Source organism: Gadus macrocephalus, chromosome 14 (genome assembly GCF_031168955.1).
Source record: "Gadus macrocephalus chromosome 14, ASM3116895v1".
In the NCBI taxonomy this organism is placed as follows: Eukaryota; Metazoa; Chordata; class Actinopteri; order Gadiformes; family Gadidae; genus Gadus; species Gadus macrocephalus.
The window spans coordinates 9,511,610-9,526,610 of NC_082395.1; the positions used below are offsets into that span (position 1 = coordinate 9,511,610).

At 41.1% G+C, this 15,001-nt stretch overlaps 1 long non-coding RNA gene across 1 annotated transcript; it reads right to left on the reverse strand.

Annotated features, from left to right (window-relative positions):
• Positions 1–7,092: 7,092 nt before the first annotated feature.
• LOC132472622 (uncharacterized) lies at positions 7,093–14,916 on the reverse strand. The gene is made up of 4 exons (XR_009529122.1): positions 14,756–14,916; positions 13,713–13,852; positions 11,977–12,075; positions 7,093–7,242 (listed from the first exon to the last, which is right to left on the reverse strand). It is a non-coding gene; the product is annotated as an uncharacterized LOC132472622 (long non-coding RNA).
• Between the last annotated feature and the right edge of the window lie 85 nt (positions 14,917–15,001).

Below are 15,001 nucleotides of genomic sequence, written 5' to 3' on the forward strand. Positions count from 1 at the left end.
GACTGGAATTCAACAAACAAAAACCCAACTTCTCCAAAGGGGGACAAACAAGCCCCTTACAGAAAGGCGTATATATAAACAATGCGTCATCCCTCTTTCTCTCCTGTGTCTAAACAGCATGATGTCCAAACACCGGAATTTCGAGAATATGGATAAAGTCTACTAATTTTAATTTGACCCACTATAAACATTTCATGATTATTACAATGTGACTCAGAGCCATGTTATGGTTTAAAGTAAATCAAATGTAATGAGTGTTCTACAAATAACCATAATACAGGAGGGTTATTCTGCAGTCATATTTTGGCATATGTTCGGTGGTATGAAGCTCTGTGTTGAAAGACCTTGCCTATTGTACACACTGGCAGCGCGTTCCTGTACAGCTTACATGTCCAAACGCCCTCTGCACATCATTTTGTTCTCGGCAAAACCAACCTCCGCTCAAAGAAGGCTCCTTCTACAGACAAAACATGATGGACTTAGACATATGACTTAAACCAGAACAGATGGCCTTAAAAGTAAAACACAGTAATTCAATCTGGATAATGGGAAGCAAACCACAAACTGCTCCATTCTCCAACTTAGAAACTCAGATGAATTGCTTTTCTTGGCTTTGATGCTGAACTCCCCTATCATAGTGTGTTTCTGTGTTCCCCATGCATATTATAAGACATTTAAAAGGGAAATAGTGTATATTTACCAGTCAGCGCTCACCATGCAGAGAGAGGCCATTAAGGCCCAGACAGAAGGGAAATGTGTTGTAATTGATTGTTACAAAAGATTACCCTTCTCAAGAAGCATCAAGCTATTGCAAAATTGCATTCAACGTCTAAAAGCACTGCGCTAAATAAGAACATTTCAGCATCACATATTCGCAGTGACATGCCATTCACAAACCAATTACCGCACTTTGTTGCTTTGTCCCACAGCCCAAGATACTCTCCATTGTTCAGTCTATGTGACTGCCATTCACTCAATCAAAAACATTGTTGTTGAACATGTCAATACGTCAAATACTAAAGGGGTCATCGTTTTGAGACAATATTCTTTACAGATAAATTACCCCTCCAAAAGACAATTCAAAGAATTGGTTTGAAGGTTATTCCTGTTAGTCCTGGATATGATACAGGGGGATAGAGTGCACACAGTACAGTAGGGGTGTTCCAGGGATACCGTTTCGGATCAAATAGCAAAACAAAATCAACATTATTTCAAAAGAATTCTGGGTAGAAAGTATTTTTTCTGCAGTTTCAGCCCAGCAAAGGCCAAACACTGTGTATGGCCAAACAATGTATATTGTGTGTGTGCGTGTGCGTGTGCGTGTGTGTGTGTGTGTGTGTGTGTGTGTGTGTGTCTGGAACTGATTTCATTTCATTTTCTTTGTGTATGTTTAGGAAAGGATCTCCTGTTACACAGAGAGGCTGTATTTCCTCATGAGGTTTCTCTAATTGCCCACTAGATGATCTGAATATAGAATCCAACTTCACAAATAGAAATGCTCTCTATTCCACAACCAAATCACCGCTAGCTGGAAGGGCTCGGACACAGAAGTTGATTAAGGGAAAGTAATGTATGTGGATGGAGTTGGAGGGGCCCTAAACCGAGAATTGTCAAATGGCAGAAAATTGGCTTCCAAATAGAAGCAATATAGTCGACATTTCTTTTCAGCCTTTGGAAGAAATATATTAACCTTCTGGGCAACATGTTGAAACTTCCCACCCTTACCGTTGACAGGTTTTATGAGCTTAACGCACTTTGTGATGTATAGCATAATAATCCTATCTATGACTGCAGGGCCTTGCTCTTAATATCAACTGCCTATTGGATCAGGCAAAATTATTATAATGAGTCCAAATTTCCATACAACAGCAATATGTTTATTACAATGCACAAGTTATTATTGGCGAACTAACCATAAGTACCTGCTTCTTTTGTTTGGCTAAAATTGCATTTCAGTCCCAAACAGAATTAGTCAAACACAGAGACAGCTAAATGCAATAATAATGACATCAGAGTTATTGAAAAGGTTATCACAATGCACCCGCTGCTTTCTAATCACTACCTTTGCACGCACGCACACACACACACACACACACACACACACACACACACACACACACACACACACACACACACACACACACACACACACACACACACACACACACACACACACACACACACACACACGCTCACACACACACACACACACACACACACACACACACACACACACACACACACACACACACACACGCTCACATACACACAGACACACAGACACACACACAAAAACGCACACACACACATGCACGCACTTCCTCAGATCACTCTCATTTCCTGCTCTTAGTTGGCTGAATGTTATACCGTGACAACAAGCTTACATGCTAGAATGTGAAGAAGATTGGAACAAAATAAATGTCCGATATTACACCTTAAAATTCATTAGAAACACAATTATGTCATGATAATCCTGACAATCCTGATAATCTTACCCAGGTGGATAATACCGATCCAGCCCAAAATGGCGTCATAAACAACCAAACCAAAGCCAAGACAATTACACAGGTCCTTAGGGGATGTATCATTACCGACCGTTCCTCCAACAACATGCTAAAAGATTTTGTCAACTTTCAACCCCCGCATCCTGAAGATGAAAAAACCCTATTCAACGCTTTCTTTTAAAGCCCGTGATATATCCAGTGATCCCTCTGAAGGTGACCACCTCCCTCTCAGATCCCTGCTCCCCAGTTCTCCACTGAAGACGGCTTCAGTGTGTCCTCCTCATCAGCTGATTATGCTATCTAGCGAGCCCAGCTGTCACCGTCCATTCAAACCATTGTTCAGACTCCGGCGTCACACGGCTCTTCTTTTCATCCACCAACAACCTCCGTAATTGCCGTTTAGTAATCAACACCTGAACGTTTTTTTGCTGTTTTTACGCCCAGATGTAGTGATTTTAAGAGTAGTCACCGTGGTCTGTCTGCATGAGCCGTGTTTGATGCAAGCCTGAGATGAGTCCGGATGACAAACGTCTATACGCACGGCACCCTTTCAGTGTTGCCGTTTACAGGGAGGGAAGAAAACAGATGCCAAAATGTTTTTTGGTTGCCAAGACACGAACAGGAGGCTGGCAGCTACAAAGATTCAATTATAAAAAAGTGCAGAAAATAATTAGAAAAATAATAGCACTTGAAAAAAACGGCCCCTCCAGAAATTGCGTATAACAATAAATCTGTTAATTAGCTCATTAATATTCAATTGGGGTCAGTGGACTTAATGGAACCTTTTTCATGGGCCAAGGAAATGTTTAACACTCAGTTTTCCCCCTGCCTGTTCTTATTATCGACCATGCGCAGGCGAGCCTTATCAGCCCTCCAGATGGCGAGGAACAATGCAGCAGCATTATCGTGCCACAGCAGCGTGTGAGCCTTGTAGCCGGTGTGTGTGCCTGGGACAGTGAAGTATAGATACCGAGCATTTAGTGTAATTGATATGTGGTGTATATCGTATTGTTTAGGCCTGTTTGTTTGCTCCACTGGTATTCAAGGCGAAAGGAGAGGCGAAGATTGATTTTCACCGCAGCCTTTCCTGCTCTCGCCACAGGTCACAGATAACTTGTCAAGGCAGGGCTGTTGTTGTTGTTGTTTTTTTTGCGGAAGGTGGGGGGGTTGGGGGGAGGGGGGTTGGGTGCAAAATGCATCAAGGCTAAACTCTCTCAGGCATTCTGGAGGATAGGGCAGTTTCATCTCTGCAAACATGAGCCCTATGTCTGTCATTACTTTGCGCTGTGAGAGGGATGTTTTATTCAACAAGTGCACAGGGATGGTGGGATGTCCGAGGAGCAAAGCCTTCTGCATGTCTCCCCCCGTAAGCCCCCCCGCCCCCTACGCCCCCCACCACCCGCTCAAAGTGATCCCAGATAATGCATTTTATTGTCGATGTTAGGAAGGTGTTTTTTTGGGGTTGAAAAATGTAACCCATCAAAAACGGCGATTCTACGATCTGATGTCTACTGCCGAGTTTATCTTGTACAACAACTTGTGCAGCTTATGCTTATGATAAATGTCAAATGTTTACTTGACTTCTTTTATATTTAAAGCACAAGTGACAGATTCTAAAAGGAAATAAATGTTGACATGCAGTCATGCACCTTATTTTCACTTGCTTCTGTTGCACCCCAAATAGAGGGATATGTTACCAATCTGTGCTGAGGAGGGCCGGTAACACCTCAGACAACACATCACATGATTTGAATCCATTTCACCATGTGACATAACCTGTTACCAGGGAGCAATTTAATACAGAATCACTTGGACTAGGGTCTGGGTCAAAGACTTTGGTGAAGACAAATTTAATTAGCGGTCGGAGTGAGATAAATGCCAAATTGTCACGATGGTGACATTTGAAACCTAACCCTGATGTATACATAGCCTTTGATGTGATCTATTTATCTATGTAATCACGAGAACAACAAGACACATGCCGGCAAGGATTTAACAGTTGAGCGACTTGCAGAGCAAGGTAAATACAGCAATCAAAACAATCTTCATTCGCTTACAATCACATATTAAATTAATGTCACTCACGAATATTCTCTGTAATAATATTTTTCATTTTCCCCAGACAATATTATTAACAATTAACATGCTTCAATTCAGGAGATGAACCATGACATCGTCATTTTCCATTTACATGTAGCTAAAGGTTGCCCTCGGAAGGCTAGTATTACTGTCTTGGCTATGGCAAAAAGGTCTGTCGATCTTTCTGCATCTTTTGTCATTCGGTGTCGGGAATGTATCTTGAATGGCTTATTTTAAAGGGGTAGGAGCTAAAATTTTCATAATGCCAATTGTATATATGTTTAAAAAACGTGTATAATCCCATGAAAATTACAATCATTGTGTTTTTGTTACCTTAGAAGGAGCCCGTTATATCTACACAGGCCCGGGTCCTCCTCAACAGAGCCCGTCATTTTGCACTGCCATGTTTCTACAGTAGCTCGGAACAGACAAAACGGCTCTAGATAGTTTTTGTCTCTTCTTGTCATGAATTGTGTATGTCTTCTGAGATTTTATCTGCTATTATTGTTTGCATTTTAGTTTATAGACCGCATTCTCAAGGTAATGGGGGGGATCTTTTCAAATAGTTAGAGATTGGGGGGACAATCTACTCATGTAATGTCCGTGTCACACCTTGACGATTTGGAAAACCTAAGCCGTCGAAGAATTCTGTGCATGCCCAAAGTTTTTTGACTAATGCAACGTCTGGGAGCATGTGGTTGATAAGCTCTGTATACGCGGGCCATAAGTTATGGGTGAATTAGGCTATCATGCTCACAGGTTACTTGTAGGTTACTTATAAGTTGCATACGTCAAGATACGTAAAGTCCAAGAGGATGTTGTTGTTGTGGATGAGATCGCACATGAACTGCTCGTCTGCGACATCCAGGCAAAACGGCGTCTTCTGGGCCCTCTTCTTCTTGGCGAGGGTTGCTAGAGAGGAGATACTCCTCGGCTACTGAGGCCACGGACAACGCAAGGGATGCATGGGAGTCGTCGGGGCAACCACGGGAAAGAGAAGGCGAGAGCGAGGGCACTTGGTCAGGGGCAGGGGCAACGGCGGCATCTTCTCCAGGGGGTAAATGGTGAATGTGAGGGTATGGGCGTAGGTGAGCTTCCACGTCCACGCCTATGGCCACGGTTAACAGGGTCGTTCGGAGTTTACTTGCCCATGTTGACAGCGCACGCTCTACTGCGGTAATGATTTGAACCAGCTTGTATACACCATTAGTGAAACGCGCCAGACTCTATGCATACTATCGTTAGACTATCGTTGGGCTTAAGTCGCGCACGCTGGCAACATGCTCAGCGATTTTCATTACTTTATTAAATGATGTATCATATCACGATATTTACATAATCACAATTCATATCACATCGGAACTCTGAATACTCTATCCCTACAGTACAGTCGGGATTTATGGATTGCAAAAAAAAAAAATAATAATTACAAAAAAAAAAAAAAAGCACTGCTTGCAGGGCAGCAGTGCTTTCCAGGTGCGAACCTGGAAAGCACTGCTGCCCTGCAAGCAGTCCAGGATATACTCATGTACCACTGGTGAACAGCAAGGTTCACTGGTGTACCACTGGTGAACAGCAAGGTTCACTGGTGTACCACTGGTGAACAGCAAGGTTTACTACATTTTGCAACTAATTTATAAAGAAGCAAAGGAGGCCTGACTGGTGGTTGCACAGTGTGACTTATTGAACACCTTTGTTTGAACTGCACACTTTTTGGTCTCCTATGTGACCAAAACAGTTGCAAAAAGGAGGTGAACTTTACATTTGTTTATCTTTCAAAATCTTAATAGTTTCAATTCATAAATGCACAAAAAGATACACAGAGGGATTGAGGTACTACATAATATAACTTCACGTCGTCTACTGAATAAAAAGAAAGGAGTGGTATGTGCTGAGTGAGCTCTGACTGACCACATGCCGAGAGGTGATCCCAAACCATGCGCTTTCAAGCTGGCAGCTTGAGAAGCCAGGTGTCATGGATAATTCCTGGTCAGGTGTCTCAATCCCTCTCTACCTCTCTACCCCCCCCCTTTCTCTTCCCTCCGGGCTTAGCTTCCCCTCGGCCTGACAGCAGAGCCTCCATCGTCATAGTGATGACCGCACCCAAACCCCTGACCAGGCACGAGGACTGAAGGGAAGCCACTATACCTAGGCTCCGAACAGAATGGGTGAGGGGAGAGAGAGAGAGAGAGAGAGAGAGAGAGAGAGAGAGAGAGAGAGAGAGAGAGAGAGAGAGAGAGAGAGAGAGAGAGAGAGAGAGAGAGAGAGAGAGAGAGAGAGAGAGAGAGAGAGAGAGAGAGAGAGAGAGAGAGAGAGAGAGAGAGAAAGAAAGAAAGAGAGAGAGAGAGAGAGAGAGAGAGAGAGAGAGAGAGAGAGAGAGAGAGAGAGAGAGAGGAGGTGGGGGGGGACACTCCCTGCTGAGTGCAATTGGGATTTGGGAAAGTTAAACACTTCTCAAGCGCAAAGAAAATTCCAGCCTGGGCAGCAGAGAGGGGATTCTCTCCACAGGCCTCCGCGCTCACCTGATCAGCAGGTCAGCCTCATCACCGTCCTCCACCTCCACCTCCACCTCGGCTGGCCTCATCCCGAGGAATGGCTCATCTTACTCGTTCACTTGAAATGCTGCTGCTGTCAACTGTTTTGGCGGCCGTCCTTGACACTGAAATGGTGCAGAAGAGTTCATATTTTGAGAAAGGAAATGCCACACATGGAGGGAAAGATAGGTAAAACGAGAGTGTATCTACAATATATATGTGCTTTATATTCATTTGAATATATTCACACTTCATTGTTAGATACTTGCGCCTGATTGGTCGATAGCGTTTGCATGGTGTGCATCAATAACGGGATAGCTTTGCCTTTCAACAGTTCCGAATCAATTTGGTAAGAAGCCAACATTAAAAACAACTCAAATACAACTATCGACCACATGTTTCCTTGACAACGAATACAAAAACAACATGCTCAAAGCGCCGCAGAAGACTATTTTTATTCAGGCTGATTAAGTCGATAGTAAATCAATGTGACATCATAGATAAAGTAAACTAATTTCTTATCATTGTTTTGAGGTTTTCCAAAATATACTGTATGCACCGTTACAGCAACTATGTACTATAGACTATTAACATGCTCCATCCATCGGTATAACAATATTTAATACATCAATAGTACATGCTGTACTATATTCACTTATTCAAACTTCCATTTTGTTTTATTTACGTTGCATTGCATTGTGTGTCATGACCTGCATCGTTCATCATGACACCCTTTGTGGTGAGATGTTTTACTGCCAGACCTGCAGACCTTCTACACTACAGTATCATATCTATTTACACCACAAGGGCCCGGTGTCGCCTGAATAATCATCCATTCATTGGTTTGTAGCCCAATACAATAACAACAGTTCTGCTAGCGTAGGCCTATGTCCAGTGTTGACCACCAACGGTCAACAGAAGCAGAGTGAGAGAGAAACTATTTTTATGCCAAATCCATTGGGCACCAACGGATGGTCACAGAACTAACAGTGATTTTGGAGATCTACATGAAAGGTTAGACGGGCCAACTCCAAGTTCACCAGGTGGAAGAGCTTTCCATTCCATTTCCCCCACATCAGCCAGGTCGATGTTGAGGGAGGTTGACTCTTTGAATACAGCTCAGACACTTCTTCCTCTCCTCTTGTTGTCCTAGTTGAATAAAACACTGCTTTCCTGCCACCAATATCTCCCAGCTGTAGTGATGGACCAAAAGGTGGGTTAGAACCCAACTGTGGCTGATCTTATCAGCCACAGTTTGCATAAGACCTGTGGGTCTTATGCAAACCCTGTATTGCCACAACAAAATGAGCTGTGTTTGCAAGAACAAGACAAGCACATTTAGTTCAAACAATGCAGCATGGCTTCCAAGCGCCTGCTAGCCACTCCCCAACCCCCCTTCAACCCCCCCAGCCCCTTGGGGTCAACAGACCTTCCTTCATGTTCAAAGATAATCAGTTAATCCAAAAATGTGCAAGAGCATGAGGCGACAGGAGAGGGACGAGCGAGGCCAAACATACGAGGGAACAGCGAGGGATGGCTGGCTGTATTTGTTCATTGGCTTTCATATTAGTCCGTTTGGAACGCTGTATTTTTCTGCTATTTTTCCGGGGACGTGTAAGTGTTTTAGAGACGTTAAACAGCAGATGACATTTTCAATGGATAGCATGTAGAAGTATTAATTGTAAGGGCCATTATTTGGTGTCCATGAGGCTGAATCAGCTTAGCCACTCCATTCCGCCATTTGCATACAAAATGCTTTATTTTGGCAATCAATGAAAGTGCTCCACTGTATGTGTGGCTTATCACATGCTTGCAGGAAATGGATTCCTTAGCCATCTCGTTAAATTCTGTTGATGCAGAACAATTTGAAACATGGCACAGGCTGCAATGACATTTAAGGAGGCCTTGGCTTAATTATATTTTGCAAACATTTGGGGCTGTTTGTCTTCAGGGATAGAGTGGCTCCACTATAAAGTTAACTTGTTAATAATTCAGAGAGCATGTCTTTTTGCTGAGCACCAATCATTATCTCCTATTAGTGTTAGTTAAGGGCATTAAAGGTGGCTGAAACACACAGGGGGGACATGCAGGTGTGTGTGTGTGTGTGTGTGTGTGTGTGTGTGTGTGTGTGTGTGTGTGTGTGTGTGTGTGTGTGTGTGTGTGTGTGTGTGTGTGTGTGTGTGTGTGTGTGTGTGTGTGTGTGTGTGTGTGTGTGTGTGTGTGTGTGTGCGTTTGTGGTGAAATGGTAAAGATTTGCTTGGCCGAGTATAATAAACTCTCTTCTGAACAGAGTTGGTCAAACCATCTTTCAAATGAACGTAAATAATCGATAGGAGAGCAGGCGCACAAACATATGAAGGGATTACAATGGCAGCCTACTATGTGTGGAACCAACCCAGTCTCCCCCAATCCATCCAAACACAAAGACATGACACTTTCAAACAGTGTGCCATATGCAAGGAACTTTATTTCTCTAGACTGCAACGGTTTGAGTTCATGAACATTAATTTTATGTTTGCACACAAAACATGGACAAAATTTTAACACATGGGGGCATGGTAGTGGTCCAATCTACATATTTAGTTTTATTTTGATTGAATTTGGACTTTCTTCTTCTAATTCTATTTCTAAAATGTGACACTTCATGTGTTAATGGACGAAAACATTATATTAATGTAACCATTGAATTCTATCGTGTTAACGTTTATAACCAAATATGTTGAACTTGTGTACAACAAACAACAGAATTATTCATAGTGTGGGTTTTTTGGTTGCATAGCTCTAAAGATAGCAGGAAATTCAAATGTGATCCCATGGTGATTTGTTAGCAGTGTATTATTCAGAGCCTTGTGAGGACTGTTCCAGCCATGCTAATAAATAAATGTGTGGTCTGACAACCAGAGCAGTAAAAGACACTCAAGGTCTGGCCTATATTGTAAAGCATGCTTAGACTCCATTAATCCACCTCATTCACTTTTCACAACTGTCTTTGTTCTATGAATATAAAAACCCGGGAAATTGTAACCGTGTGTGTCCTTCACGACACTCATGCATCACCCATCAATATCGAATAAAATAAAAAATTATCCATCTCAAAAATATATGAGTGCTTTGATTTAATATACTGTCATCACAATAAGCCCTTACCCTAACACTCGACATGCAATTTGGAAGTAAATTGAATGATTTAGACAGCGGCAGACAGAGGTGGTTGGGAAAAGAACCCAGGTCTTATTGTGAAATGGGTTTGCTGCTGTTGTGTAAGGTGACATTCTGCAACAAATCACTTGCATGAACAGAGAGAGAGAGGGGGAAAAAAAACAATCTATTTTGCTAAAAAGTAATTTTCTTCAGAGAATGTGCGTTGATTTCCATGTGCGTGAATCTATTCCTCAGTCAACATTGGAACGCATGAACATTTCAGCAAAGTAAATGTTTTATTTCTCTCTGCGTCTAATAAGAAATCTTACATTGATATTTATATTGCACCCCAAGAAAAACACAGGCACGCTATTATGAGCACAGAGGCTTTGCCTCCCAGGGCGCTAGGTGCTGCCTTTGTAGCCGCGCGGCACAGAGAACTTCTGCAGGGGCAGACTGTTGTATTTTAATTGTGTCTAATGAAGAATAATTAACTAATTAAAGGCTTGATAAGCGAGAGGCACAGTAAACAAATAGAGGACATGGGCTGCTAACAATTTGCTTGTCTGTGCACAGGATGGGCGGTGGGGCTCTCACATATAGCTCTGCAGTAAGCAGGAGAAGTGTACCGGGGCAACGGCCCGAAAAGAAGTGGGCCAACTGTTCTCTCTGTTTTTGTTCACTTCAACCGCTTTTCCATATGCTAGTGAATATGCATGTGGTCAGATTCAAAATGAAATACTTCCCAGCTGGATTTTGGGAAAAGAGAGTGCACTGTGATATGTTCACCACAGACATTAGCAGGTCCTATTTTTTGAGTAATTGCACAGCTTGAAATGTACTGAGGGGTTTTCATGAAAGCGATTAAAGTCTTATTTTAACAATGTTACAATTATGGGGGGAATATGGAAATACATTTGAGTCGGGTCACAGTTGAATTGACTGGAATAATAGAAAGTGGAGAGAACAGAGGAAAAAGGAGAAGGAAGACATTGTTGGGTCTAAATTATTTCCCAAACAGCAATGTGTTTGGGGAAGGAATCTCTATAAATGAAATCTCCCCCACTCACAATGTCTAATATACTGCAGCATGTCAAATGGCGTGTCACTTTGAAGTCCTGCATTGTGCCAACATTTCCCTAACAGCCAGTTGTTAGGGAACAGTGCTATCAGCTTTACACATACAGCAAGTATAATCTCTTTTGGCATCATATGCTGGTTGGCACTGATAATCTATAATCCATTCTTCCAGAGATGGTACACAAACACATATTTGTTTCCTAGGATTAAAAGCTTATGAAGGGTGTATGGCATCGGCAATAAGTTATCATTGTGCCAGCTATTACAAACTACTGTGGATATAGAGATTTATAGCCTAACCCAAAAGGCTAATGCCAACCACAGGTGTTTATAACGTCCTGGGCACTACAATTTTAAATCGGATCACAGTTTAAAATATTATCAAATTCTAGTTTTTTTTTTATCACATTTTTATCATTTATCTAACTGGGACGGCTATCCCATTTACAGCACATCAGTAATTATAAAACACAGTTGACACCAGCCACACTCCATTAAGAATACACACATATTTGTATCATTCATCAACTTGGTTGATTTATAAAACAACATATTCAGGGACCTTCTCTCAGTTTAATATAGCATTGATTTTCATGTGTTAATGATACGCTTGTTAGTTATTTTTCTTAAATGTTCACCTCTGCTTACAGCAGCGGATTCCTGGTTCACCTGCCAAAGGGGAAGGGCATCTATAGGCACCACTCCAACACCTGAAGAGGGATTGGGGTACACCAAATCTGAGGAAAGGGAGGGAGTTTTAACCAGTTGTAGCCTTCGCAGCTAGGTATTCTGTCGTTTGCAGTCCTCCCGTTTATGTTTGTGTTGGTATAAGGATCCTGTTTCTAGGTTTCAGTCTCAACACTTTTTCATAGTAAGGCCTATTTTGTTAATCTTAAATTCCAGCGGGATGGGCCAAAGTATTGTTTCACTTTTGTAGCCAAGACTTTGTAGGTTTACCATCCGTTTTGGGAAATAAATCCTTATTTACCTGGGTTCTTGTACCTAACTAGCCTGGGGTACAGAAAAACCTGCGAGCTCATGTATTATTTGCTCTGGCATATGCTTCTGCCCCTCCTTTCGTTCACACAGTAATCCAGCAGATCTGGTCTGGTTCGGACCAATCACAACTGTTTATCTAATATGGGGCATGTATGATAGGATGACTTTACAGAAGAGTGCACTATGGAAGCTCTGTTGAGGTCTTTCATAAAAAAAAAAGAGATGGCTGCCGCTTATGTGTCACACTTTTAGCTGCCCTGATTCGTTGTCGCTGTAACCAATGTGTCCAGGGGCTTTTTGGTCTGTGTCCATTGAAAACACCCCTTGGAAATCGAAAATGAACTGAGGTTCCAGACTAATATGCATTTGTGAAATGGTCTGGCTATGTTAGGCTAGGAACTAACAGCTTGGTTCCCTCACTAACATAAATCAATCTAATCAAGGGGATCAAGTTTAAAAAGTAATTTGCATGCTATTAAATAATGTATGACATGCAATATAAAGCATGGCATGAAACAACATGCATTAAAGGTGTATTTGCTAAATACTACACGTCATTAAAGGGAATTGTCACTTAAAATAGGGAGCTAAAGCATTGCAAAAGATCACTAAAACTGATCAATCTGTTTTCATGGTTGGCCAACAGAACCTTGCAAATATCTTAGTAGGGACAGGTCGATAAAAAAAAAGTATCGATGTTATATTGATGTTTTGGTAGAATGACTATGTATAAGCTACTGATAAATGATGTACCATGATGTATGGTGCAGACATGAACATTCCCATTTCTGTGTGTACATTTTATTGAAGACATCTTTAATCTACATCTGAACCTTGAATTAAGTGTTCACCCGTACACACTTCCTCGACAAGGTTCATGGCGAAAATAATACATTTTTCAAATGGTGTTCAAAACATTTCCGACCAAGGATTGTGTTCAGCATAATACATAACCAGGGAGGGTCAAAGCCCTTTGTAAAGAGGTCTTCAGGAAAAGTGAACATGGATTGAAGTTGGGAAACTAACATTTAACATTCTTTTTGGACATGGTGTCTATCTTGGCCAGGTCTCTCTAGTAAAAGAGACTTTAAGCTCAATGAGACTAACCTGGTTAAATAAAGGATATATATATATATATATATATATATATATATATATATATATATATATATATATATATATATTGCCTTGCTATCAATCATATAATTGCTCATTCAAATGTAGCAATGAAAAAACAATTTTTTTTAAACTTTAAAATAATAACGTTGACAGTGGTTTCTATAATTGGTTTTGAAAAACGACTTCACCAATGACTCCACATATCACTAGTGATATGTGGAGCATAAATGTTCATCAGGTTGCCTCCCCAACTCACCAGTTTTCTTGGAGTAGGCCAATCAGCAGGCAGGGGGGCAGAAGCCTCCTTTAGGACTTCCTGTTATGAGCTTTGATTTGTGCCTACAGATAGTCACAACACAGCATCCATCTCTGAAAGCCACCGACCTCTCATACACCCTGTGTAGAAAGGAAAATGTTGCTATGCCATTTTTTAAAAGAAAAACAACATAATTGACTATGCAGTATGCAGATTGAGGTATGAAGGTATTTGCCACAGAACCATATCCGAGTTATCTTTACAACTCATACTGTTATAAATGAAAATTATAAATTATAATATATCATTTAATAATAGTCCTACTTCATTTTGTACAATAGTAACAAAGAAGTAGAAAATGTGTTCTTTCATAATAAGCGTTAATTGGTTTTGAAATAGGAAACACAAGATTCTGGAATAGAATGGATTGTAAACATCATTCTGCTTTCGAACTAGAGGATCGTTTTGGTATTGAAACTATGAAAACATTCACTGTTTGAAAAAACCTTTAGTTTCAAGAATTCATTAATCAACAAGCCAATTTCATTAGCAAATGTACAAAATGTATACAAATGTCAAATTATCGTTGCCTACTTATTTCACAAACTGAAAAGGAAGCAACTACTACATTAAGGCGAACATGGCAACATTTATTTCTTAATAGAGGTATTAGTCTGTGGGATTTTAAAAATGTCATTTCATCAGTTCGTCTTAATCCAAAAGCAGGATAAACAAAGAGTTATCATACAATAATCTTGCCCCAACCTGTTATTTTCCAACTATAAACTACTGCATCATATTGTATGCTCCAAATTACACATTATTAGGTTTCATACCAACTGTGCCACAAGGAGGCACTACAACGTTGTTTCACAGATATGTTTCCCGGAGTTGCTCAATTTTGGCCAAATTGAAATCATGGACCTATTAAAGAAGATTGAAATATAGAAGGGTCCAAGCATTTTTCTTTATGGAATTGAATCTGCCTCTTAAAGATACATTGATACAAAAAGAAGAGCTATTTCTTTGCCTCAAATTCTTACCTTGACTTCATCTCAACTGACCAAATAGATAAACGGAATGTCGCTATAGTTTGTGGAAAGTTATCTTAATCTTTATTTGTTCCATTCATTCTAAAAGTAAGCCTATAGGCCTACGAACGTTCTGTATGCCGCATGTGGCCATGTTTTTTGTTTCCTTTCTAACAAATCGCAGAGCAGTGGCGAAAACAGGTGTAGCCGAGCTGTAGGTCTAGTCTGCACTGCCCCCTGTCGGCCGTCCACATTAAA